This window comes from Canis lupus, chromosome 12, assembly GCF_048164855.1.
Source record: "Canis lupus baileyi chromosome 12, mCanLup2.hap1, whole genome shotgun sequence".
NCBI lineage: Eukaryota > Metazoa > Chordata > Mammalia > Carnivora > Canidae > Canis > Canis lupus.
The window spans coordinates 61,108,646-61,133,159 of NC_132849.1; the positions used below are offsets into that span (position 1 = coordinate 61,108,646).

The following is a 24,514-nucleotide window of genomic DNA, read 5'->3' on the forward strand; positions in this document are numbered from 1 at the left end:
AGTAACTCTTGATATAATATTTCATATGAATGTTATGCATTAACGGAAGTTCAGAATAAGGAGTCCAGAGTTGCAGAGCCAGTCCCTGTCTGTCACTAGCTGGCAGGGCGACCCCACTGCAGGAAGCTTGGGCTTAGCTCCTTCCTCAGCCCCGTGGGATCTTCACTGATAGGATTCCAGGCTGACCTTTGGTTATGTTGTCTGGCTCAGTTCCCCTGGTAACTTGGCAGGAGTACAATTGTCCTTTATGTTCCTAAGCAACCTCCTTAGGATAAAATGGCTACTGACTGGACCTTGCAGCTGAATGAGAAGAAACAACAAATCAGCCTTAAATACCTGAAGGATACCATGCTTTGGGCTTTCCCATGTCAGTTCTTGTAACTGATCTGTCCTCATGCCTGTGAAATTGTGAATTGTGAAAGGTACTGACTTCTTCGAAGGCCTGAGGCTTAAACCCAGAAGGTTTTAAAACAGGGCAACTCCTGCATCTGCTTGATGTGGAGCCCTCTCCTGAGACCTGTACCTCTGCTGGGACCCGGCTGGGGGCGGCTTAGGGTCCCTCCTCTATTCCTCTGAGTAAACAGGAGCAAAGTTGGCTTTTGTATGGGAGTGTTTACTCCTCGGTGGGCAAAGTCCTAGTACAGTGTGGAATCTGGAGTTATTGCAATGGATTTTATTTATTTATTTATAGAGAGTTCATTCGTGTGTGTGCACAGGGGGTGGGGCACAGAGGGAGAGGGAGAAGCAGACTCCACACTCAGCATGGAGCCCAATGACCCTGAGATCCCAGGTCCCTGATCCCAGGGTCCCTGAGATCACAACCTGAGCCAGAATCAAGAGTTCCACACTTAACTGACTGAGCCACCCAGGTACCCCTGCAATGGAATTTATTTATTTATTTATTTATTTATTTATTTATTTATTTATGAGAGAGAGAGAGAGAGAAAGAGAGAGAGAACAAGAGAAAGGGAGAAGCAGACTCCTCCCTGAGCAGGGAGCCTGGTGTAGGGCTCTATCCTAGGACCTTGGGTTCATGATCTGAGTCAAAGGCAGATGCTTCACTGACTGAGCCACCCAGGCACCCCTGCAATGGGCTTTTAAAATGCATTTTTGAATCAAGGGTTTTTTTTGTGAATTGGAGTAAACATGTCATACATGTTTATATAGCGATGTTTTAAAATGTATATGTAAGCTGCAAAAAAGTACATTAAAATACCAAGAAATTTATTATATCTTGTTATAATTGGATACTTACTCATCATATTATTATTATATGGATATTACATTAAAATATTGACTTTGAAATAATTTTTTTGCTTTCAATATTTCTTCAAGATCTAGCATTCTATAACCTTCATGCTTATGTGTCCTTTGATAGTGTGCCTATTACTAATATTAAATAAGTGTGTTCACTAACATCTTTACCAACTGAGAAATCAACAAATTCTCAGAATTCCAGGCAAAAACATTTCCTTCAAATGTTAACTTACAAAAACTAAGATAACCAAGAGTTGGCTTCAGTTGTTTTGAGAAGTGATGATTTCTTCTGAATTAAACCAAAGGATGAAAATGTGTCTGTATTTATTGCATATTAGTTATATGTGTGGAGGTACCACATGCATTCATATATGGGTGCGAATATCTTCAAACTCTAAGATATAGCAGCTTTTTAAAAATTAAGAGCACCTATTCCTTTCTCATGACCCCTTTTGGCAGAGCTGAAGAGGTGGTCTCTGGTGGCTCTCTGGCCACGTGAGTGGACCAAGTGCTTGAGAAAGTAACTAGGGAGCTCCTGGGGGGCTTAATCAGTGAAGTGTCTGCCTTCAGCTCAGGTCATGATCTCAGGGTCCTGGGATCAAGCCCCACATCGTGCTCCTTGCTCAGCTGGGAGTCTGCTTCTCCCTCTCCCTTTGGTGCTCCCCCTGCTTGTGCTCTCTCTCTCTGTCAAATAAATAAATAAAATCTTAATAATAAAAAGAAGAAGGTAACAGGATATCTAAATACATAGAGTTTTGTTGACAAAAATCCTGTAATTGCACCCAGAAACATGCTGGAAGGCAGCCCTGAGCGGAATGGGGCAGGGTAGCCAGTACTGTGAAACACATTCTTAGCTGTCTCCTACAAGAGCAGATGCTGTACCAATACCGCTATAAGTAGCACCATCAAAAAAATTCAAATTTCACCACATATTAAAGAGAAATTTAGACACAGATGAATAGGCTCACAGGGGTGAGGAAGTTCCATATTCTCCAAAAACCAAGAGCCACTCAGCTGCTCCAGGCTGGGCCCAGGCATTTAATGAACAAAAAAGTTGGCATCCGGAGCATCTTTTGCTCTCCAAAATCATTGTGATTTTCCTTTTCAGAGACGGCACATTATTTTTAAGACACTACCCCACCTAGTGAAGACACGGGCAGAGAAGCTCCCTGCTTCCCAGTCCAGCCTTCATCAAGATTATTTAGAACATGTGTTACAGTTAAAAAAAAGAAAGAAAGAAAGAAAGAAAGAAAGAAAGAAAGAAAGAAAGAAAGAAAGAAACCCTCCAAAGTGTCAGAAAACAGAAGACGAGGGTGCTGGGAGAAGGGAGGCGTCAGGAGAAAAGGAAGCCGGGGTTATTAGGGTTTGAGACATCACACACACAGCCTTTCTTCTGCGAGGGCCAGGGCCTTATTTCAGCTCCCCTTCCCACAGACTTTCCTAAGCAGCAACTACAAAGAGGCTGGGGATTTCTGAGCATCTTGAATAGATCAGAGGGAATCCAGATGAATCGGGAGGAAAAGTGCCCCAATCATTTGAAGGTCAGGGCCTCCAGGAAAGGAATGGCAGACATTCGCCAAGCAGCACGATTACTAAGGAACTAGGGGGAGGGGAGGAAGGAGGAGGAAGGAGCCTGCGGGGTGGCAGCACAAGTGCAGGGACAGGGTGGGACGGAGGTGCCAGGGTGGCCCGGGGAGGGAGGGCCAGGCAGCAGGGTAGAGGCGCCCAGGCTGGGAGGAAGGAGGTAGGGACGCAGAAGGGGAGAGGAGGGAGGAGGTAGGGACTGAGAAGGGGAGAGGAGGGAGGAGGTAGGGACAGAGAAGGGGAGAGGAGGGAGGAGATAGGGACTCAGAAGGGGAGAAGAGGGAGGAGATAGGGATGGAGAAGGAGAGAGGAGGCAGATGGTGACACAGAGACAGCCCATCTGAATGCAGATCTGTCAAGAACACCGCCACCACTCACCCTTGGCTTGTTGCAGGCCAGGTGTCCAGATGCAGACCATCGAGGTGGCCCCAGGACACCGGGCCGAGGCTCCTGTTTTATCCCAAAGTTGCAACGGACTAAATCGTGAATCTGACGTCTATTAAGGCATTTTCTGAGTCACAAAACCTCTCTCCTTAAATTTATCGGTGCTTTTAGCAACTAGAAATCTGCTTCATGTCTTCAAGTGCCACATCCTTTCCTTAGCAGGGACCCAGGTCCAGTGACAGCAACACAGGACAACACCGGTGATCACAGCCTTCGTAAAACTGAGCAGCTACCCTTGATCACAGGGACAGAGGACAGGCCACCGTGGGGCGTGTATTTGCAGTTTTTTGGTTTTTTTTTTTTTTTTTTTTTTTTTGTCTGTGCCACCTCTATGCGATCATTTGTCCCAACAGTAGAAAATTACTCAATTCTTTTAGGTTGAAGTGCCCCAGTTATTTTACCCTGAATTCAATAATCTTGATCTCTGATTGCCAGCATTTTTGCCCCCCAGAGACAAAATAGATACAGGCTAAGAGGAGAACAGAAGCCTGAGACCCACACGGTGGCCCTGGGTGCGTGGCGGTTCCAGCCACCTCGCTCTTCCTTGTATCTTCTGGGACTTTGTTCCAGGGAACAGGTGGAGTGAAGCATCAGGGCCACACCACTGTCCCTGGGACGAGGACTCACGTGGGGCAGGAGGCGAGGAGGGAGCTTGTGTGTGACGAAGCCAAGAAGGGATTTCCATGAACAGCTCCACAACAGGGCTCTTCAGAATTGCCTATTTTGTGGAGTATTATCACGATTCCGTGCACAAGGAGGCGCGGCCGTCCCCAGTGCGTACATTTGTTGGGAGGTAATTACCAGTTCAGACTCCTCTTCAGGCAATCCCTGTGACCCCCACCCAAGCCACTTTCTACAGGGATTGAGAATTGCCAGTTAAGAATGCTCAGGAATGTTTGTCATAGATGTTTCAATATGCAGATCAGCCCTGGAGACTTGAAAATCCGTCAAAGCTCCATTGTGTCAAGGACCCATTTCTTTAAATTAGTTCTTGCATATGTATTTAGAATTCAATAGACTAAATCAGCTTCAGGGAAGCAGTCAAGGGGTAGTGATTAAACAGTATATACTTTTCAAAACTGTTTATGTGACAAAAAGTAACATTGCAGTCAATTATTCAAATATGACTTTCTTAAGAATTGAGGAAGTACACATGTTAATAGTCTCTTCTGTATGTGGCTGCTATAGAAATTAGAGTATGAGCAATGCGAAGAGGTGCTAACAGAGAAATAATCACCCCTCATATCTCAGTTCTTAGAGAACAGAGGGCAGATTTTTCATGATGGTTGCCCAGATGGCCAGTCGGGGAAACGGGGAGTCGCTAAGATGTGTGTGGGGCCCTCCACCCTTGTCCGCCTCCCATCCATCCATGTCTGCTCCACGCCAAATGGAACAGGGACTGTGACACCAGCCATGCATGACTCTTTTCTTTTCTTTTGCCCTCCTTCCATCTGGTCTGGGAAGTGCTCTGACACATGGGTTACCTTCTAGCCCTCCCCACAAATTATGCTACCAGCTGGCAGAGGGGCTGAGTTGGCGAGAAGTCGGCAATGCCATGGACCATGGCCAACCGTCACCATTCAACTCAACATCTTTCCTTCCTTTACCTCTTTTCCCTCTCCTGGCTTCTCATTTCTCTCCTGGAAATTCTTAGTAGAATGAAGCTAAAAAAGTAAATAAGCTAAAGCAAAGCTGACAGTAATAGAGTAATAGTAAAGCCTCCAGAATGTTACATCTTTGAAAGACATCGTTGATATTTTCTGGAGTTTGTCAAATTCAGTGATGCTTTTTTACCTCCCCACCAAACACACTCTAGGAGGGCAAAGATTGTGCTGATGAATTACTATGGTGATGTATTCATTGTATTCACACCACACTTTTGTTCATATTCTTTTCCCCAAACTGGTGGAAATCACCCCCTACCCACAGGCATTTTTTCTTTTTTCTTATTCAGCCAAACCACAGCATTTCATTGACAAATTCCTTGCAGGATGTAGAGCTCGCTCTCCACTGGAAGTTTACAGAGTTGACTGACAACGCTTGCCAATGTTGTGGTGATTTTCTCTACCTTTGTTTTGTTTTTAATGATTGGATTCTCCACTACTGGGGAGGGGCCCATGAACACAATGTGGAGAGGAATGGTCCTTGCCATTTCTTCAAGTGGAAAAATCAACAGCATTATCAGAGCATCTGAACAACAAAAATGACTTTCCAGAAACTCAGTTCCTTGTCTAAAGGGAGTGTTGGCATAATGGTTACTGTCAGGCAAGTTCAGCATCTCAGTGTTTTCATTTCCCAGTTGCATGGTCCTGGGCAAATTATATGATTGTGTCCATATCAGTTTCTTTATTTGTAAAATGAGAAAAAAAGGACTGTTTACCTAAAAAGGTTTTGGTGATTTTTAAAATTAATCCGTAGTATGTGTTTAGAATAATGTCTGAGGCAGAATAAATTCTCAACAATTTTTAGATATTCTATCTTGTTTTGTTGTATCATTGCCATGCCTATGATCTCATGGCCACTAGCACAAATTTATATTCCTGGCTCAATATAATTATTGGCTGATTCTTAGTTCCCTTGATTGATGGGTTAATATTCTTTGTTTAATGTTTGAAAACACATATATTTAAATGTGAGTATTTGAACAATACTGAGAATATACACCAAACCTTAAATTTTCTACTCTACCCTCCAAACTTCTTCCCTCTGAGGCAATCACTGTCAGCAATTACTTATATACCTTCCAAAATATGTGTGCTTGTGCATTCCTTTATGAAAAATCCTACCAACGCTCTTTCTATCCCTCCTGGAGCTCACACTTTTGTGTTCCCACCAAAGGTAATCATTGTTTCAGATTTTATATTTATATACCTTGTTTTCCTTTTTAATACTTTTATCATACGTGACTCTACACAGTATTTTTTCAGCTATTCTTATTTTAAGCTTTGCGAAAAAAGGTTATCATTCACTTTTTTTTGTTTACTTTTTAGTAAATGGGAGCACATTATATATACTTTTCAGCCTCTTTTTCTCTTAACAGTATTCATTGATTTTTTTTAAAGTATTTGAGCCAATTGTCAGATCAAAACAGTTTTCCTAATTGTAGACTGATGATGATAAAAATAAGATTAAATTTTCAAACCCATTATGCCTAGAAATAGTATCATTTAGTTTATCTTTAAAACATTTTCTTTCTTCTTCTTAGGTCTCTTAACATATCTGGGAACTAAATGGTTAAGCATTGATGTCACTTCAAAGTTATGGAGGTAGTACGTGACATGAGAGCTGAGATTAATGTCCACTTCTCATCAACACTGGAGTTGAGGGTTCCACCACATTTATTAGAGGTCCAGGTATATTTATTATTTAAGATAATAGCTTAATAATAACTCTCATACTGATATGAATGCTGTCAGATGATCTTAAAATGAAATTAACAGTTTTGCTTCTAATCGTTCTAGTTAACCCTTCAGGTTATTATTAAAATGGGCACAATGTTGATGGTGAGTATATATTAGCTGTTAAAAATAAGCTTTCAGTACCTTCCATGCAAAATCAATTAGACTAGCAGCCCTAGAGATTTGAGAACACAAACTCTAAACCTGTGGTGCTTACAATTCAGTATTGAAACAAATTCCATCCACGTAAAGATGCTAATTATGAGATCTCTTGGAGTTAGCTGAATATCATAGTGGAATGGTGAGCAGGCAAGGGAACTTGAAGTTAGCACCTAGGGACCCTTTAGGAAGTGTAGACATCTCTGAGTGCCTTTGTAGCCAAGGAAAAGCTAGAGGCCATGGATGAATCAACTCCATAAAAATGCATGTTTTGTAGTTTGCATGCATTCACTTTACCAAATTGCTTTATATTCAGTGTTTAATTTGCCTCACACTTCTCAGGAAGAAAGAGAAAATATCTCACTTAAGAGCATCCAGATAAATACAACTAAAACATTGAGATGAGACCTGTGTATGTTCATATGTAAGCCAATTTAAGAGTTCTTCCAGTCTCAGGTTGCTGACTGGTTTGAGGCTTTATTTTCATCTACTCCCCTGCCCTCGCTTCTCCTCCTTCCCCTCATCTTTCATTCCACACTTGTTGAAAATCTACTACGTGCCAGGCTTAATACAGGACAATGTTTAGGCCCTGGGACAACATATTGGTCACAGTCACTTGAATTCAGAGTAAAAATGAAACACATGATTTTTGGTTAGTTTCAATGTGTGCATTTATGATAAAAGAGTGTGTTTGGCAGATAAAGGGTGAAGTCAAAGGTATGTAGCAAATGATTTCAGCATTTGAACATAACTAGAACTCCATCTCCTCACACACTTGATTCTTCTATTGGCTTTATTTATAGCATGTCTTAAAAAAACACATTTGGAGGAAAATTAAACCGAGAGATTCCCTTTCATGATGGACAAAATAACCCTGTGTTTTGTATATAACCTAGCCTAAGGAACAGAGGAAATAGAAGCATTGGTTTTCTCATGAATGGAGAGACTAGGGAAACATCTCCAATATATGAACCATGACTTAAAACAGATTTTAAATTCCCTCTTCTTTCTCCCCTCTACCAAGTGGTTATGTGCCATGCTATTAACAGACTCAAAGGGATTATACGAGCCAGGGTAAGTTGCTTGATTCTGGGGTTGCTGGTAAGCATAAGTATTCTCCTTCTTTCAGAGTGGCTGGGTAGAGGCATAAATAACCAAAATCATTGGAAAAGGAGAGCAAAGTTACAAAGACAAAGTAGGTAAGCAATTACAGAAACACAGTCTGTGCTTGACCTGCTGGTCCTGTCATTGGGCTACTCATTAAGCAGATACGATAATAAAGAATCTTGAAAACATCATGCCAAATGGAAGAAGTCAATCACAAAGGCCATATCTCGCATTATTTTGCATATATGGAAGGTACCAGGAAAACCTATACAGATGCAGACAATGTATTAGCGGTTGCCTGGGGTAGGTAGAAAGAGTAGGAAGAGGTGGAAAGAACACCTGATCATGCAAAGGGGCTTATTTCTGAGTGATGGTCATATCCTAGAATTATATTGTGGTGCTAGTTGCATGACTCTGTGAATATACTCAAAGCCACTAAACTGCACACTTTAAATGGATGCATTTTATGTCATATGAATTATACCACAACAAAACTCAAAGAAACTCCAACCCAACAACAGAAAAGATGAGTAACTCTACGATGAGGGTCTTCTCCAGCCCTACTAGCTAGCACAGTTTCCTGAGTGGAATGGCGGAAGAGTCACCTTAGAGCAGGATCTGGCTTGAGATACCTTCCTGGGCTCACCACTCTGTGATCTGAATTCGGACCCTTCCTTGTTGGGAGACCTTGGTTGGAGGTGGCCACAAGTTGCATCAACACAAATGAAGGAAAAAAATAGTATAAATGACTGGTCAAGGAAAAAGCAAGAGAGCTAAGGGATATTTTCTAGTTGTCTTATAATATCTGTGTTCTTTGGAGAAGCTCCTTCCCCTATCCCAGTGGCTTTATTGTTTCCTTATTATCTGTTTTTTTCTTGATCCCTCTGACAGAATTTCCTCCCTGGAAATGGATTGACAACACAGAACAATAGCATTTGGCTTCATGGAGGAGGGAGGATCTGGGTTTAACTCTGCAGAATCCTCCTGTGTGTGTGTGTGTGTGTGTGTGTGTATTCTTCAGGTCTAGAGGTTGAGCTCATAATACTCTTCAGTTCATGGTTCTCTATTGTTATCGATTTGTGCAAAAGTCCTTTTTTAAAATTCTATTTTTATCCTTTCTGATACTCATGATCTATTCTCATCCCTCCCACTTTTTTTTAACCACTCAAATGTGGTTCTTGCCTGTCACTTTGTTTTTATGTGCTCTTTCATAATAAGAGTGTGTATTTTGAATAAACATAAATAATATTTTTTAAGATTATATTTATTTATTTACTTATTTATTTGAAAGAGAGAGAGAAATAGCGAGACAGGGAGCATAAGCAGGGAGGAGAGGGAGAAGCAGACACCCCGCTGAGCAGGGATCCTTGCTTGGGGCTCAATCCCAGGACCCTGGTATCATGACCTGAGCTGAAGGCAGATGCTTCATGGACTGAGCCACCCAGGCGCTCCTAAATGGTATTTGTTCTGAAGTCATTGTTATGATTCTTTTAGTCTCTTGCCTCGTTAGCACCATACAACTATGTCTGAATATCACCTATTAAAGGATTTGAATGCTTATTTAAAGCAACTATGTAAAATAAACTAAATTATATAGAATTAATCATGTTACTATACTCTAAACTCCTTGAGGGAGAGCATATGTGCCTTGTCAATGTTCTTTGAATGTTGAAAGAAAATAAGAATGGAAGAACAGAGAGATGATGGAAGGAAAGAATGAACGTGTCTGAGCTCTCGCACACCTGTCCTCCCACATTGCTGTCCTTCATTAATCCTGCCCCCTTTTACACTCCACTGTTGCCCTCCTTTTCGTGGTCCCCTTCCTTCTGACCTAAGTACTCAAGCATGTTGTTGAATAATAGCAAATGTTTCCCATCATGGCCTCTCTTTATTGATACAGTCAACACTTGCAGTATTCAAAAACAGATTGGTCATGTTTAAGCCAAGTGTTTGCTGATCGCTCATTAGTCCCAGATGCTCAGACTGTTTGTTAGTCTTTCTACTTGACACCACCTCCTACAGATTTGGTACCAACGCAGCAGCTTAAGGGAGCTCTGGTGGGGCTGTGATAGATACTGTTCAGCTTGTTGGATAATTAAAATAAAAACTTATGGTAGCCAAGATTTAGCTGAGATCTGAGGCTTTGACAAAAAGGTCATATTCACAGGACCCTGTCCAAGCCTTGCTGGCTCTCAACTAAAGGGGGTGTTCAAACTTAAAGTCATGAATCCAATGATCACAATCTTGCTTAAAGGAGTCAGATACTCAAAGTAATTGAAACAAGAAGCTAGAAAAAAAAAGTAGCTAGAACTATAGCTTCAAAAGTAGATGCAACATGGGTTTGTTTTTTCCGCTCTTCATCTAGATTTTCACCTTTTTTCAAAGTTGTGACTCATGATTCACATCCCTAGTGAACTCTGCCTGGATTCGTAAACTCTCAGTGGCCATTCTTTCATGGAAATATTCCCATAGATTCTCCTATGTCTAGTTTCTGATGCTTGCCAGTTGGTATGCAGGAGGTGGCACTGTCTTTATAGAAGATGGCACTTTGATATGTATAGACTTCTTACTTATGTTTGGTTCTCCAGAAAATGAACTTGGGAGGAGAGATTTCTGTGCAAGAGATTTTGGGGAAGTGCATTCAGAAACAGCATCATTCAGGGAATTAGGGGAGCATACTGGACAGAAAGCACTATTGAGCTACAATGCAGTGCCACAGAGACCTCAGCTAATAATGTAGGGAGCTCAGGAGCTGGTGTGGCCCAGGGAGTCGTCCTGAATCAAGGCAAAACACCAGAGGTTTGTACCCCAGGGACCCAGCGATTCCTGAATTGGTGGTTACCTGTTAGCAATGAGCCAGTTCTTCCAGCGCCTGAGGAAATACGTACCTTCATCTTGGAGGTCTGAATAGCATACCACAACATTTTGCCCAGTGCATTATTTTACCAAAACAATGAGGTTGACATTATCAATCTCGTATTGTAAAGGAGGGATTCTGGACTTATGGAATATATATGAGGCCATTATTTCACACTCAGGTAACACAGCTATGTGGTGACAGGGGCAGCTCTTGAAACCAGGTTTTGAATTAAAAAAAAATAGGTAATTTCATGGACAAGTTAGGAAAAAAGAAAAGGAGGAAGGTAAAAAAATTGTTCCAGAAAACTGAAGAGATTTGAAACTTGTCCTAGCATAATGTCACATCTGTGATAAACATGAGTCCAACAGTGAAGAAGGTATTAAAGCAGTTTGCTTGTGCATTTCAAGGTCAAATCTCAGTGCCTCCCCATCACCTCCTTCATTCATTTCTGGAAATTCCAAAGGAAAGATGAGTGCCAGTCAGTTAAGGTACAACAAACTAAATAGAAGTCAGAAAAAAGCCTCTGGTTCTGGTGTAAGTGTGAGTGAGTGTGAAGGTGTGTGTGTGTGTGTGTCGAGGGCTGGGAGGTATTAGGGGAGAATAATTGGCTAGCAGGTCACAGTGGGGAAGTAGGTGAGAGAACACTTTGTGGGTGGGTCCCTTTCCCTTACGATGTTATTTGGAGATGCCACTGACAATCTTATTATTCTTTCAAGACTTAAAAAAAAAAAGAAATTTTGTTTGTAACCTGCAGCTTCCGAGCATTTGCTCCTCAGCACCAAGAGCATCAAGCCTGCAGGTAAGACTTGATTACAGGTAAGATAAATGACTCTAGAACACAGTAGTGAAGTCTCAGGAGCAGGTGCTCATTCCATAGGCTTTTTCGCACAGGTGTTTGCCTACACTTCTCCTGACCTAGACGAGGAAGGACACATGCTAGCATTTCTCTTTTTCCCTGTCATAGGTGCTCAGCCAAATAACTAAAAATCTCAGGTGAAAAAAAAAAAACAAAAAAAATAAATAAAAAAAAATAAAAATCTCAGGTGAATATAAACTTCGAAGACAAATAATGAGGCATTTTAAGGATAATTCACTGAATGCCCTATTCCAAAGATAGCATAATTATGAAAGCAGGGAGATTAGGAATTCACAGTAAATGTTCTTAAGGAGAATATCTTATATTTGAAGCAAGAACAAGTAGTTATAAAGTAGGAAGAATACAGTACGTATAGAAAATATAGTAGTTAAACAAAGGTGTCTATAGATGAGTTTATTAAAGAGTCAAAGAACAAATCAGCAAGTTGTAATACTAGCTACAATTTTTCCCAAGGGCATGGAGAAAGAGAAAGAGTAAAATAAAACAACAAAAATACAAACATAAAAAGTTAAAATATGTGCAGGAGAGAGCAATAATGCCCTAAACCTATTCAAAGGATGCTCTAGAAGAATCACAGAAACAACACATCAGTTTCTTAGAGTGAAACAAACACTTAGAGCATAAAACCTTTCCAAGGTTATTACCTATGAGAAATGGTACCTTCGCCCCCACACCACACAAAGAATGTTGATATCTGACTTATTCACAACAGCCAAAAAACTAGAAAATTCCTAGTGTCCATTAATATGTAAACCGATAAACAAAATGTGATACGTCCATGCAATGGAATGTTATTTAGCAATGAGCATGATAAAAGTCACATGGATGTATTCCAAAATCATTATGCTAAAAAAAGAGGCAAGACATAAAAAGTGCACACCATACTATCTCATTGAAATGAAATTCTATAAGAAAGGGACTAATTCATAGTGATGGAAAGATTAGTGGTGGCCCAGGACTGGGGGGAGGAAGAGAGTTTCATCACAAGGGTGCATGAAGGAAATTTTTGGGGTGAGGGAATGTATCTTGATTTTTGTGGTGGTCACAAGAAGGGATAGATTTTCAAATTCACTAAACTTCACTTAAAAAGTATTCATATTATGACATGCAATGATACCTTAATAAAATTAACATATTTGTAAAGGAAAAGGAAACAGAGAAAAATGCATTCATGTAGGTAATGTATTTTCTACCAAAACTCTCCAGAGATGCAGAAACGTTGAACATAAATACACAACAAGCTATTTTTCAAACTAGCTCAAAATAAGGTCAAGTATGAACATTTAAACTTAGTCTAAATATACCTGGAACCAAAAAAAATATGTATGATAAAATATTATCTAGCTAAATAAATTGTGCATAAGAACATAAATTATCCAATACAGTTTAGCCCTCAAATAAAACATTTTAGTACCAGAAAGTTCTGTCAATATATTAGTAGATTAGTGGAGTAAAAGATAAAAGATCTCAAGAGAGGCAGGAGAAAGCATTTATAAAATTCAGCCTTTAAAATAAACCTCAGAAGATTTGAATGAAGAATAACTATACATAAAAGTCTTATTATTTTATACAAAAGTCCTAGGGCAAATATCATTTGTAATGCTGTATCTTTGGTTTCCATGCTGACTTTGTGAAGGTGGATATTTCATTTAGTTATTTGAGTTATAAGGCCTGAGACCTTTATTTGCTACATGGAAATTTTCCTTTGTTATTTTTTCTCTTTTCTTTTTATGATGTTTGTTCTTATAACATTTTACTATTTTTATTTAACTATACGTGCAACGATTAAAAAGGAATCAGGGCAAGATCCTCCATGATTAGCATTTGCTTTTGAATACACTGAGTTTTTCCTGGGTGAGCAAGTTTTCCTAGGTGAGCAAGTTTCCTGGGTGAGCAAGTTAAAGGAGGGTGGATAGACCAACAGGCAACACCTGAGAGCCCCATGGTGGTGTGCACGGTGTCAAGCACCAACTACATTTACCAGCACAAACCATCTTTCTGTCAGGGCAGGAATCTAGTCCTTGATGGAAGTGTAAAGAGTAAGAACAGGTGCTTATTTCCAGATAAATAAATTAGGGATCCCTTTGCCAGCATCAATCACAAAGACTCATTCTTCATAAAACTGTAGAAGCCTGGAACACCTGGGTGACTCAGTGGTTGAGCATCTGCCTTCAGCTCAGGGCATGATCCCGGGGTCCCCAGATTGAGTCCTTTATTGGGTTCTGCATGGAGCCTGCTTCTCCCTCTGCCTGTGTCTCTGCCTCTCTCTGTGTGTCTCTCATGAATGGATAAATAAAAATCTTAAAAAAAAAAAAAAAAAAAAAAAAAAAGCTGTAGAAGACTAATTAACCAGAACTGAATTACCTGGTCCTGAAAGTACTGAAAACAAGGCTAACTAATCCTTGGGGCTTTGAATTAGGCCTTTTAAAATACTCTTAAGAGAATAAGCAAAGCCTTCAGATGAGAGGTGACAGGACACAATGCGAGGACCTCCATAAGATGCAGTGTGCTGTCTGAGCGTGGTTCATATACTGTCATCTCAAAGAAAGCTCGGTGAATTCCGATTCCGTGCTTTTCTAACGATATCTTCCAATAAAAAAATTACAGCCTCCCAGTAGATATCAAGTAAACACTCCCATCTAGAAGAAAGAAGCACACTTCACATGGGAAAAATGAGGATGTTGTCATGACAACTATGAAGAGTGTTTTATTAGATGGCTGAATTGAATGCTGTGCAGAGCTCCTGGGCTCTATGTTCTTATTTGAAATTCTGGAAACCTGCTTGGTGTCTCATACCCTTATAATCATACAAAAGGTGGCTACAGTGATCCCCAAAGAGTGACCTAGTGAAACATCTTAATCCTAGCATCTGTTTCAAAACTGATAAACATCCAACACATAGAGAGGCCTCTGGACTGCCACTCACTTGTGTACTGTGCTACTGTGTTGATCAAATGAAGCCTCCCATTTTATAGAACGTTTTGACAATGTTCTTGGTGCTCAAAGGCCCCAGGACTGTCCCAAGAGCTGGAGTTTTCACGGGGAGAGAGAGAGAGAGAGACACAGATCTGAATGGAGAACCAGATCGGGATTTTCTTGGCCATACCAGATTACTTATCTCAAAGATCTCTGTTTCCTTTTGTTCAAATTCTTCATAGTTGGAACCAATATTAAGTCAGTCTTTATACACGTTTAAAAGCTGGTTGGCCAGAAAACTTTCCTACAAATGCTTTGGTTAGTCTCACCTGCTCTAATTGTATAATTGCGGATATCTTATTTTTGCTTTGAAAGGATTTAAAATTAACAATAAATACTCTAAACACCCTGTCTTAACCCATAAACAGCTAACTTCAGAAAAAAAAAATCAGCTAATTGTGATTATCCACAAAGATTGTGTACAAGGATGATAGGAACATGGACCATTTGTATAAATTGCCTCGTTTTTTCCCCAAACAGTGCTCTGAATGATCACTCAAAATGATATAATGTGTCCCAGGAGCCTAGAACAACACATAGCACATGAGAGGCTCTCAGTGCATAGTTTTTGAATAAATTGATCTGATTCTCACTTTACTCACTGTCATGAATTGCAGAACTCAAGTATTCTGACTTCAGATGCAGGATTTTGATCTATATGCTGCACTATATTCTGAGTACTCCTATTTAATTATGATTTTATTTTCTTTTGCATTAGAATAACATGTCAGCTTGTTTCCCTCCTCTACTAATTGGGAAGGTTTTAGGGAATAGAGAGGATAATCTATAGACTTGCTTGTCTTTTCTCTTTTTCTTTTTAGATTTTATTTATTTATTCATGAGAGACACACAGAAAGAGGCAGAGACACAGGCAGAGGGAGAAGCATGCTCCCTGCAAGGAACTTGACGTGGGACTAGATCCCAGGACCCCAGGATCACGACCTGAGCCAAAGGCAGATGCTCAACCACTGAGCCACCCAGACATCCCTAGATCTGCTTGTCTTAAACTCTAAAGGAAGAAACCTGTCTCTAGCCACTGGAGCCAAGCATCATGGGTAGAACATGTGGGTGTTAGATGCAGATAAAATTCGAATTTTACCTTGGGCGCTGTTATGGGCTGAATTGTATCCATGCAAATCATACACTGAAGCCCTTACTCCCAGAACCACAGAATGTGAATGTATTTGGAGAAGGGGTCTTGAAAATGATAAGTAAGTCAGAAGGCTATTAGGATGGGTCTTGATCCAATATGACTGGTGTTTTTATGAAAAGAGGGAGAGACACCAGGGGCACATATACACACAAAAAAGACCATTTGAAGACACAGAGGCAGCTGTCTGCAAGGCCAGGAGAAAGGCCTCAGGAGAAATCAAAGCTGCTGACACCTTGATCTTGGACTTCCAGCCTCCAAAACTGTGAGGAAATTCATTTTGGCTGCTTACACCTCCCAGCCAGAGGGAGAAACAAAGCTGGAAGTTAGAAGCCCACTAAAGCTCAGAATGCAAGAAAAGCGCCATGACAGTGAAATAAGTCAGACAGATACTCAAGACCTCACTTAAATGTGGAATCAAAAACAACAGAACTCAAAGAAACAGAGAATAGATTGGTGATTGCCAGAGGCAGTGGGTTTGGGTGAAGGTGTCAAAAGGTGCAAGATTGCCAATTATAAGGTTAGCAAGCATGGGGATTTAAGGTACCACATGGATGCTATTGTTCACATCTTTGCATGGTGTACTTGAAAGTTGCTAGGAGAGTAGATCCTAAAAATCCTCATCATAAGCAAAAAACAACCAACACTTTTTTTGGAACTATGTAAGATGATGGATGTTAAGTAAGCTAATGCTATCATCACTTTGCAATATGTATGTCAGGTTATGGGGTACACCTTAAACTTATACAGTATTGTCTGTCAGTACTATCTCACTAAAGCTGGAAGGAAAAAAAAAGAAAACAAGCAAAAAAGTCAAGATGAGTGGCTAATTCGGGGTTGAAGATAGTGAACTGAGTCAAGAGGGCTACCAGGAAGATAAAGCAAACCAGGTCTGCACAGGATGAAGCCAAGAATGAGGTAGCTTTGAGAAACATGAATGTCTTGCTTTTTAGAGTCTCCCTGGAACATAATGGTGGGTGGGCATGTCAGACCTACAATAGCAAGAGGTAGTGAAGGGCAAGAGGTGGAGACTACCAGTAGGAGGAGTGGCCAAATAGCCACCTTGTAGGGGATAACCAAGTGGACTGAGCTAATTAGCCTTAGGGGTGTATAAACCCACAGTAAACGGGTTTTACAGACACGGAGTTTCCTGGCTTGCCTGGACCTGAGGCAGGCTGGGTACATTATCCACTGACAGAGGCCTGATTGTAATGATTTACTCTCGAGATCTGAAGTGACTCAGCCAATACAATTCTTCTTTTGTCTCACTAAAGTGTCCCTCTCTCACACAATAATTTGCTAGACTCTTCATTCATTATGGCCAGCCCTCTCATTTTACCATTATTTCTTTCTTATTCTTCTGCACTGAGCCCTCATGCTACCAAAATCAGAACATCTCCATGTTTACAATAATGCATTGAGTTTTATTCATTTCAAGGTAATATAGCCCGGGAGAAACTCTTTATACCACTTAAGTGCTATCGGGCAGGACGGCCATAAGAAAGGGAAAAATGGAGGCTTGTTATCTGTGCAGCCTGAAAACAATCCCTTCTGTTTTGACTTGAAAGGCAGCTGGTTTACAGGGATACCTTTTCCCCGGAAGAGCTTTCAGCCTTTTCTAAAAGTAAAGGCCACGTAGATCTTTGAGACCCTGACGCTGTGATCAAAGACACAATACACTAGTGTCTTATAGTCATTGACATAAAGGCATGATCAAATTAAGAAGACTCAGAACATCTAATAAAGTAGTCCTTGTTAAAGTGCATACATGTTGGCCAGGTTCTGTTCAGACTAGATTCATTTGAAGCTCACAAAGGTCCTAGTTCTGCATTCACATATTTTTACTTCACAGAATTTCTGATTATTTGGAAAATGTGAGCTGTGTTGTACTTCTAAGTGGTTTAATTTTTGAGCTGATTATCAATTATAGACTGGATCCCTAAATAGCCGCAACATTTGAGTTCAAGAGTAATTCTTTGCCAGTATAGTTTCTCTCTGTGATGTTTTGTAGAGATTTTTCAAAGTTCTTGTATCACAGCAAGAATTTAAAATATTAAAATATTAGAACTGAGGGATCCTGAAATCCTCCCTAAAAGAGAAAGACCTTTCAGAGGAAAATTGTAATGTTGAAAAATAGGCTCTAAATACATATAGATGTAAATTTCTTTACACCTTAAATTAGAACTTGTGGTAAGATTTCTACATATTTTTTTGCTCTTCTTAAGTTTTAAATATCTGACTCTTCATTTCTCTGCACACAGCTTAAAAGCATTTTATACTTTCTATCCTGTGAGACATCTTTCCCCTCTTCTTGCTTCCAACTACTCACCATTTTTTATAAAAAACAAAAAAAGTTACCAAATGTCTTGAGACCATAGCCCACACATAAATTACACATGGTTTCATAATAAATTCTTTGCAATGACTTCCACCACCATCATCGGGATGACCTCACTGGTGACTCAAGAGGACAACATTGCATTTTGTGTAGAGTTGTTTGGAGATGCCCACATTGGCCATGTCTGCATACTCCAGGGCACTAATGATGAATGAACTGCCAAGTCAAAGAGCTTTTCTTAGTTCTTACTATCATTGGCTCATGGTCCCCCACCCCTTCCCTTAAGCAACTGTTTTTAGTTTTGGTGGATGATTTACTCCTTTGTATTGTGTTCCCATTCTTCTAGAGGTCAGATATCAGAATCCTCCAGTGCTGATTCTTCATTTCCTTAGACTTTTTTTTTCTTTTTTAACAACAGCTAATTTTAAGATCTACTAATGGCAAAGTCCAACTCTATCCTTAATAATTTGGGGTGTGCGTCAATGTCACATCTCCACCCATTTACTGGCAACTTCATTGCACATACCTTTCCTTCCCAACCTTCCCCTGCCCATTGACAGATGCATATAACACTGCATAGCTACAGCTCTCTGCCACTGGTGCTATCATCCTGTCAGTTGCTCAAACTTGAAATTTTGAAATATTTTTTCTTCCTTTTTTTACATCTCTTGCATGTATACTTGTTTAAAGTCTATGTAAACACCCATTTAAAACTTGTGCTTTCAATCTTGTTTACCTGATTCTGGTCTCTTATTCTTTTTAATAGGACAGTTGCAAATACTTCATTTTATCATTCAAAAAGAAATTCCAGGCTAGATAAGTGCTAACACTGCTTCATGACAAAAGATACTAAAAAACAAACAAAAAACAAAACGTAACTGTGAGAGCCAAATTCACACCAATGACAAAATACTACAAAATGATTAAAATTGTATACAAGATCAATATTAATTATTTGCTCATTGCATATAATATATTCTTGCATTTGGGTATTGATAGTGAAGGACATTTTCAGGTATGGAAAAAGTACAGACATCAGAATTCGGACAATTCCATTTTTTCAACTCAACATTCACATTGCTCTGCTAGGGCTACCATAACAAAATACTATAGACTAGGGGGTTTAAACAACAAACATTAATTTCTTATAGTTCTGAAGGCTGGGGTTCCTGGCAGGATAGGTTTTATTCTGAGGCTTCTTGTCTTAGCTTGTAGACAGCTGCCATCTTTCTATGTGCTCACATGACCTCTTCTTTGTACTTGTGTGGATAGAGAAAGAAACCTCTGGTCTTTTCCTCTTCTTATAAGGACACTAGCCCTTATGATATCAATTTAGCCTTAATTACTTTCTTAGAGGTTCCGTCTCCAAATAAATCCAGTCTAGGGGTTAAGGCTTCAACCTGTGAATTTTGGGAGGACACGGTCCATAACATAGTCCATAACAACACTAGCAGCAGAGTGTTAGGACATGTGCTATGAAATTCAGGGGTGCAGAGGTTAACAGACTAATACTTCACAGAGCTATGCCTCTCAGGTAGAATGGACCAAACATGGATTGGAAGCAGAAAGGACGTCTACTGATGGTGGTAACCTTCACGTAGCTAGCAATGAAATGTGTGTCCACTTCCTTTTCCTACCCATATGCTCCTTTGGTTAGGTGAATGAACTTCCTCTTTCTGGCTGTGCTGTGGGATCTCTAGCCAATGAGCACTTCCTAAAATCAGCTCCTAGAACAATCAATCTCCACAGACAAAGAAATCCTAGTGTTCCTTTTGCCATACCATACTAGTCATTACCTTTGCTCTAGCAGCCTTCAGGAATAAATTGTTTTTTTGTTTTTTTTTTTTTTGTTTTTTTGTTTTTTTTACTTTTCTTACTGGAAAGACATAGACATCCTTGATGCAGGACTTCTGCTGCTATCAAGAGTTGATTCTCTAGTTATCTGGAGAACAGAAAATTTAGGGTGACAGGGCTTTATTGGATAGGGAAAAAGTGCATGCCTAAGGAGCTACACACTATAATCTGGCCACACACACTGGAAAAGATCATCTCCATGGACCTAGGAGTTTCCTAGATCAAAAAATATTTAGGCCCCAGTTCTGAAGAGAAGAATGACTTCAGAAGTTGGTGTACTCCTTCCAATTACATCACTGACATGAATTTATTGGGTGCTCAGTTTTGTATACTCATGGCTCCCTGACCACAAGGCCATTAAATAATCTCTAATGCACATATTAGTTTAATGATGCTTATTTATTTTTCTCTTTTGGTCAAGCAGACCTCCTCTAAGAGTCTCTTTCCCTCCAGAGTCTGGGAGGAGGGAGGACAGTCTTCCTGAGCCCATGAATGTGTTGGAAGCTCAAGGTTAAGGGAGGGAGTGATGTCTATTGACTTGAGGCTTCAGGTACATTGGATAGGGCAGGCCTTTGTTTTTTTATTATTTCTTGAATAAAATGTGGGGATTTTGAGTAAATATTCCTTAATTCTATTCTCTAACACCTCTAAAATGAAGTATAGAGGTTTTTTATTTAAATTCTCTAGGGATATATATACATATATATATATATATATATATATATATATCCACTGTATATATGTAATGTATTATTTATATTATAATATATTTAGTGTATATATAACATATTATTTGTATTGAAACATATATAATATATACAGTTCCTGCTTGAAAAAAAAATACATAGTTCCTGGGATAGTCTCAACAATTTTGAAAAAGAACAAAATTAGAGTACTTTCATGTCATAATGTCAAGCTTATTATTGAGCTACAGTCCTTAAGATAGCATGGTACTAGAGTAAGGGCAGACATATAAATCAATAGAACAGAATTTTTAGACACTAATAGAAGAGAATTGAGAGTCCTCAAATAAAACCATATATTGATGACCAATTGATTTTTGACAAAGGTGCCAAGGCAATTCATTTTGAAAAAGATAGTCTGCTCAACCAATGGTACTAGGACAATTGGATCCTCACAAGGAAAAAGATGAACTTCGACCTTTATATTAATCACAAAAATTAACTTAATCACATGACTATACGAAAGAGCTAAAATGACCCCACTTCTGCAAAAAAACAGGATAGAATCTTCAAGACATTGAGTTGAGCAAAGTTCTTACAGGCAACACCAAAACAGGGCCCATGGGAAAAAAATAAATTAGATCTCATCAAACTTAAAATGGCACTTAATACAATATTATTGGGAAAACAAAGATGCAAGCAATGGATTGGGGAAAAATTGCCTTAACATTATCAGATTATATTTTCACCCCAATGAAAGTATGTCTGGATTCCTTTGTGATGTCTGAGAGAAGCTTGAGAAACAGTTGTGGGACTCCCCACATTTCAGTGATAAGTGAAGGAAGAGGAAGAAGAAAGATGGGTGGGAGGTAAGAGAAGACATGAGCAGGAGTCCTTTGGGGGAGGCTAAGACAGAAAGAACTTCAAGCAAGAGGATGATCATCACATAGACTTGAGGCTGACATTAACCTTCGTGCTTGGGAAAGGAGGGTTCAGAAGAATTATTTACTGCTTATTTCCAAATGATGAGAAGAGCAGAGATATACATGAGGAGGCGGAATGGTCTCATGGTAGGAAATCTCTGGTTGAAGCTGTGTGGCCAGGACACCTGAAGGACTCCCAAATTTGGGAGGACGAGTCCCCAACATAAGAAGTCAAACGTTGCTTACCTGAGTGCGTTGGTGAGGATGTCTGATGGGAAGATTCTGATGGGAAATGAGACAGCTGGGGAGGGCGGAATGCACGTGAATTGGACAGATCTGTGGGCACCAAATTAAAGTTGGCTCCACCAAGGAAGGGCAGGAAGTGTTGATTGATGCTGGGTGTGGCACACAGAGGTTAAGTGCTGCCCTTGTGGAAGACCCTCTGGGCTCTGTAGCGCTGCACACCCCTCTCAATGTGGGAGGGCATAGCTGGGGGCTGGGGTACCAGGCTGTCCTTGCCTAGCAAAGGGATGGGATGGAAGGAGGAAGGGGGAGAGCATCTGGGGGGAGAGCCTAGGAGAGGAGGGGTTATGATCTAGAAGGCTACACAGGTAGAAGCAAGAAAAATACAAAGCATCCTGTACATAGGGATTTGCTAACAATCATGTTAACAGAGGTGAAAGCAGGAAACATCTTTTTTTTTTTTTAAGATTTTATTCACTTATTCATGAGGGACACACACACACACACACACACACACACAGAGAGAGAGAGAGAGAGAGAGAGAGAGAGAGGCAGAGACACAGGCAGGGGGAGAAGCAGGCTCCATGCAGGGAACCCAATACAGGACTTGATCCCAGGTCCCCAGAATCACACCATGGGCCGAAGGCAGCCCTAAACTGCTGAGCCACCCGGGCTGTCTGAAACATATATTTTTGTCCAGATAGTTTTGCCGGCCGCTGTTGGGAACATGGGATTAATAGCTATGTGTCTTTGGCAAAATCTACAGACAGACCAAACTGTGAAAAGACTCCGGGCTGCGCTGGATTGCAGGAGACCAGCAAATGCAAAACTCTGCATCTCTCTCGCCCTCTGAATGTGCCACCTGGAAGGTGGGGTGAGAGGTGAGGGCCACAGGTATCTGGGGGTCATGAACCTCAACATCAGGAGAACCAGCAGGGGCTCCCGAGCTCCTTGAAAAACTGGGGAAACAAAGGATGCTCCATATGCCTGATGCCAAAGAAAATATGGGTGATTAAAAATAGTTTAGAAACTGTTAAACAAATTAGAAACTCAAATTCTCCTGAAAGAGATCATTCTCTTTGATTTTCAGAATAATGCCAAATTCAACAACCTTCATGAGGCCAGAGCGACCTGATAAAGAGGCAATTTGTGAGATGCCTACTTCAATATTTGAGAATTTCGATTTTTATTATGTGTATTCATATATCATTTTCTTTGTTCAAACAATTATAAGTCCCAACTCCAGTCTAAAGGTATACAGTAAAACAACTCTGATGATTCCTCGGTGGGTAGAGGAGCTCAGAGGGGTCAGGTGTGATTTGTGTTTTTGTTTGAGAACAGAGTCTGTCACACTTTCAGCACTCGCAGGGCAGAGAAAGTCCTCTTGATCTTCTTGGTTTATATCTTCTGCTTGCACTATCTACCACCTCTCAGTATTTTACGATTTCAGCGAGTCTTCTTCCATCCGGCTTGTGAGAGCACACAAAAAGAACAGCTCAGTGACTTTGGTCCTGTGGGTAGGCTAGATGAAGCCACCTGCATTCTGGGATAAAGTCAGGATAATCAGCAAATCCTAGCTGCCACTTAACCCCCAACCTCATCAGTGGGAAGATGACTCCAGATCAAAGGCCAGTCCTCAAGAATTGCCAATTCCATGTCTAAAGCCCAGCTCCTGGCTCTGGGCAGCTTTGCTCAGCTGATGATGTCCTGAGACCCATTACTATACAATTCCCAAGTTGAACATCGACTTGGCAGACTGCTTTCCCTCTGCAGAATGAGTCCTGGAGGCCTTTCAATACCCTGTGCCAGGGGATTATGCAGAGGAGTCAGCACCACCGTCTTGGTCCCGCATTGTTGAGGTTGCCCCCAGGAAGCTGTCAGCACCCCCTCCTCTTCAGGCCCTGCAAGCTTGCAGGTCAGAGAAGGGAAGAGCAGAAAGACCCCCCAATGCTGGTTTTTCACAGAACTGTCCACCCCACCTGTGCCTGACTTCAGTGGGACCTGAGGGATATTGTGCAAGACTTTGGAGAGGGAAGTCCGATCAAGTGAGTTTATTTAATTTCCCTAGAATGCCCTAAGTGCTTTCTAACCACTCACCACTTTCAAAGCTCTCATTTTTATTTCCTTACAAAAGTTCTAAATTACACCTTTGACTCTCATTTCTTTGTGTTCTGGCTTTTAATTCAAAAACTTCAATTTTTAGATTGGATCTTCATTTGCAATCTCTAAATCTATCACATTTTATCTGAGGATCCCCTATATTTTGTCCTTCTTTCTTCATATTTGAAGGGAGAGTAGCATGTTTCTCCTCTACATCAATGATTCATTATTTTTGCAATTCCACTGTTGGGTGTCTTCACTGAAGGTTTCAATTCTCATGCTTTTCTTTATGCTTTCATTATGCCCCTACTATTTTTCCTTTCCTTGGGACTTTAGATCCCAATTTCAAAGAGAAGCTCTTTTTGTTTTTCCTCATACTGAGCAATGCAATATGTTCTTTAAAAAAAGGAGAGAGAGAGAGAGAGAGGATGATTCCAGCATCAAATTATTTTCATATATATGAACTTCCTCTGAGCCTTCAGGATAATGTTCCTTTTTTCCTGATTATTATTTAACAAATGTGATCTTTGAAAATTACATATTTTATAGGAATGAGAATTT

At 40.3% G+C, this 24,514-nt stretch overlaps 2 long non-coding RNA genes across 3 annotated transcripts in view; one reads left to right on the forward strand and one right to left on the reverse strand.

Annotated features, from left to right (window-relative positions):
* The window catches only part of LOC140600768 (uncharacterized), a 72,279-nt gene that overhangs the window by 23,228 nt on the left and 24,537 nt on the right, over positions 1-24,514 (reverse strand). The window contains exon 6 of one of the 2 annotated variants that reach the window (XR_012003939.1): positions 23,100-24,349. The exons of the other annotated variant lie outside the window; for it this stretch is intronic. This is a non-coding gene — a long non-coding RNA (uncharacterized lncRNA). Of the gene's footprint in view, positions 1-23,099; positions 24,350-24,514 lie in introns of those variants that run through there. 2 annotated transcript variants of the gene reach the window in all.
* On the forward strand, positions 265-8,101 carry LOC140600767 (uncharacterized). The gene is made up of 3 exons (XR_012003937.1): positions 265-422; positions 6,491-6,632; positions 7,972-8,101. It is a non-coding gene; the product is annotated as an uncharacterized lncRNA (long non-coding RNA).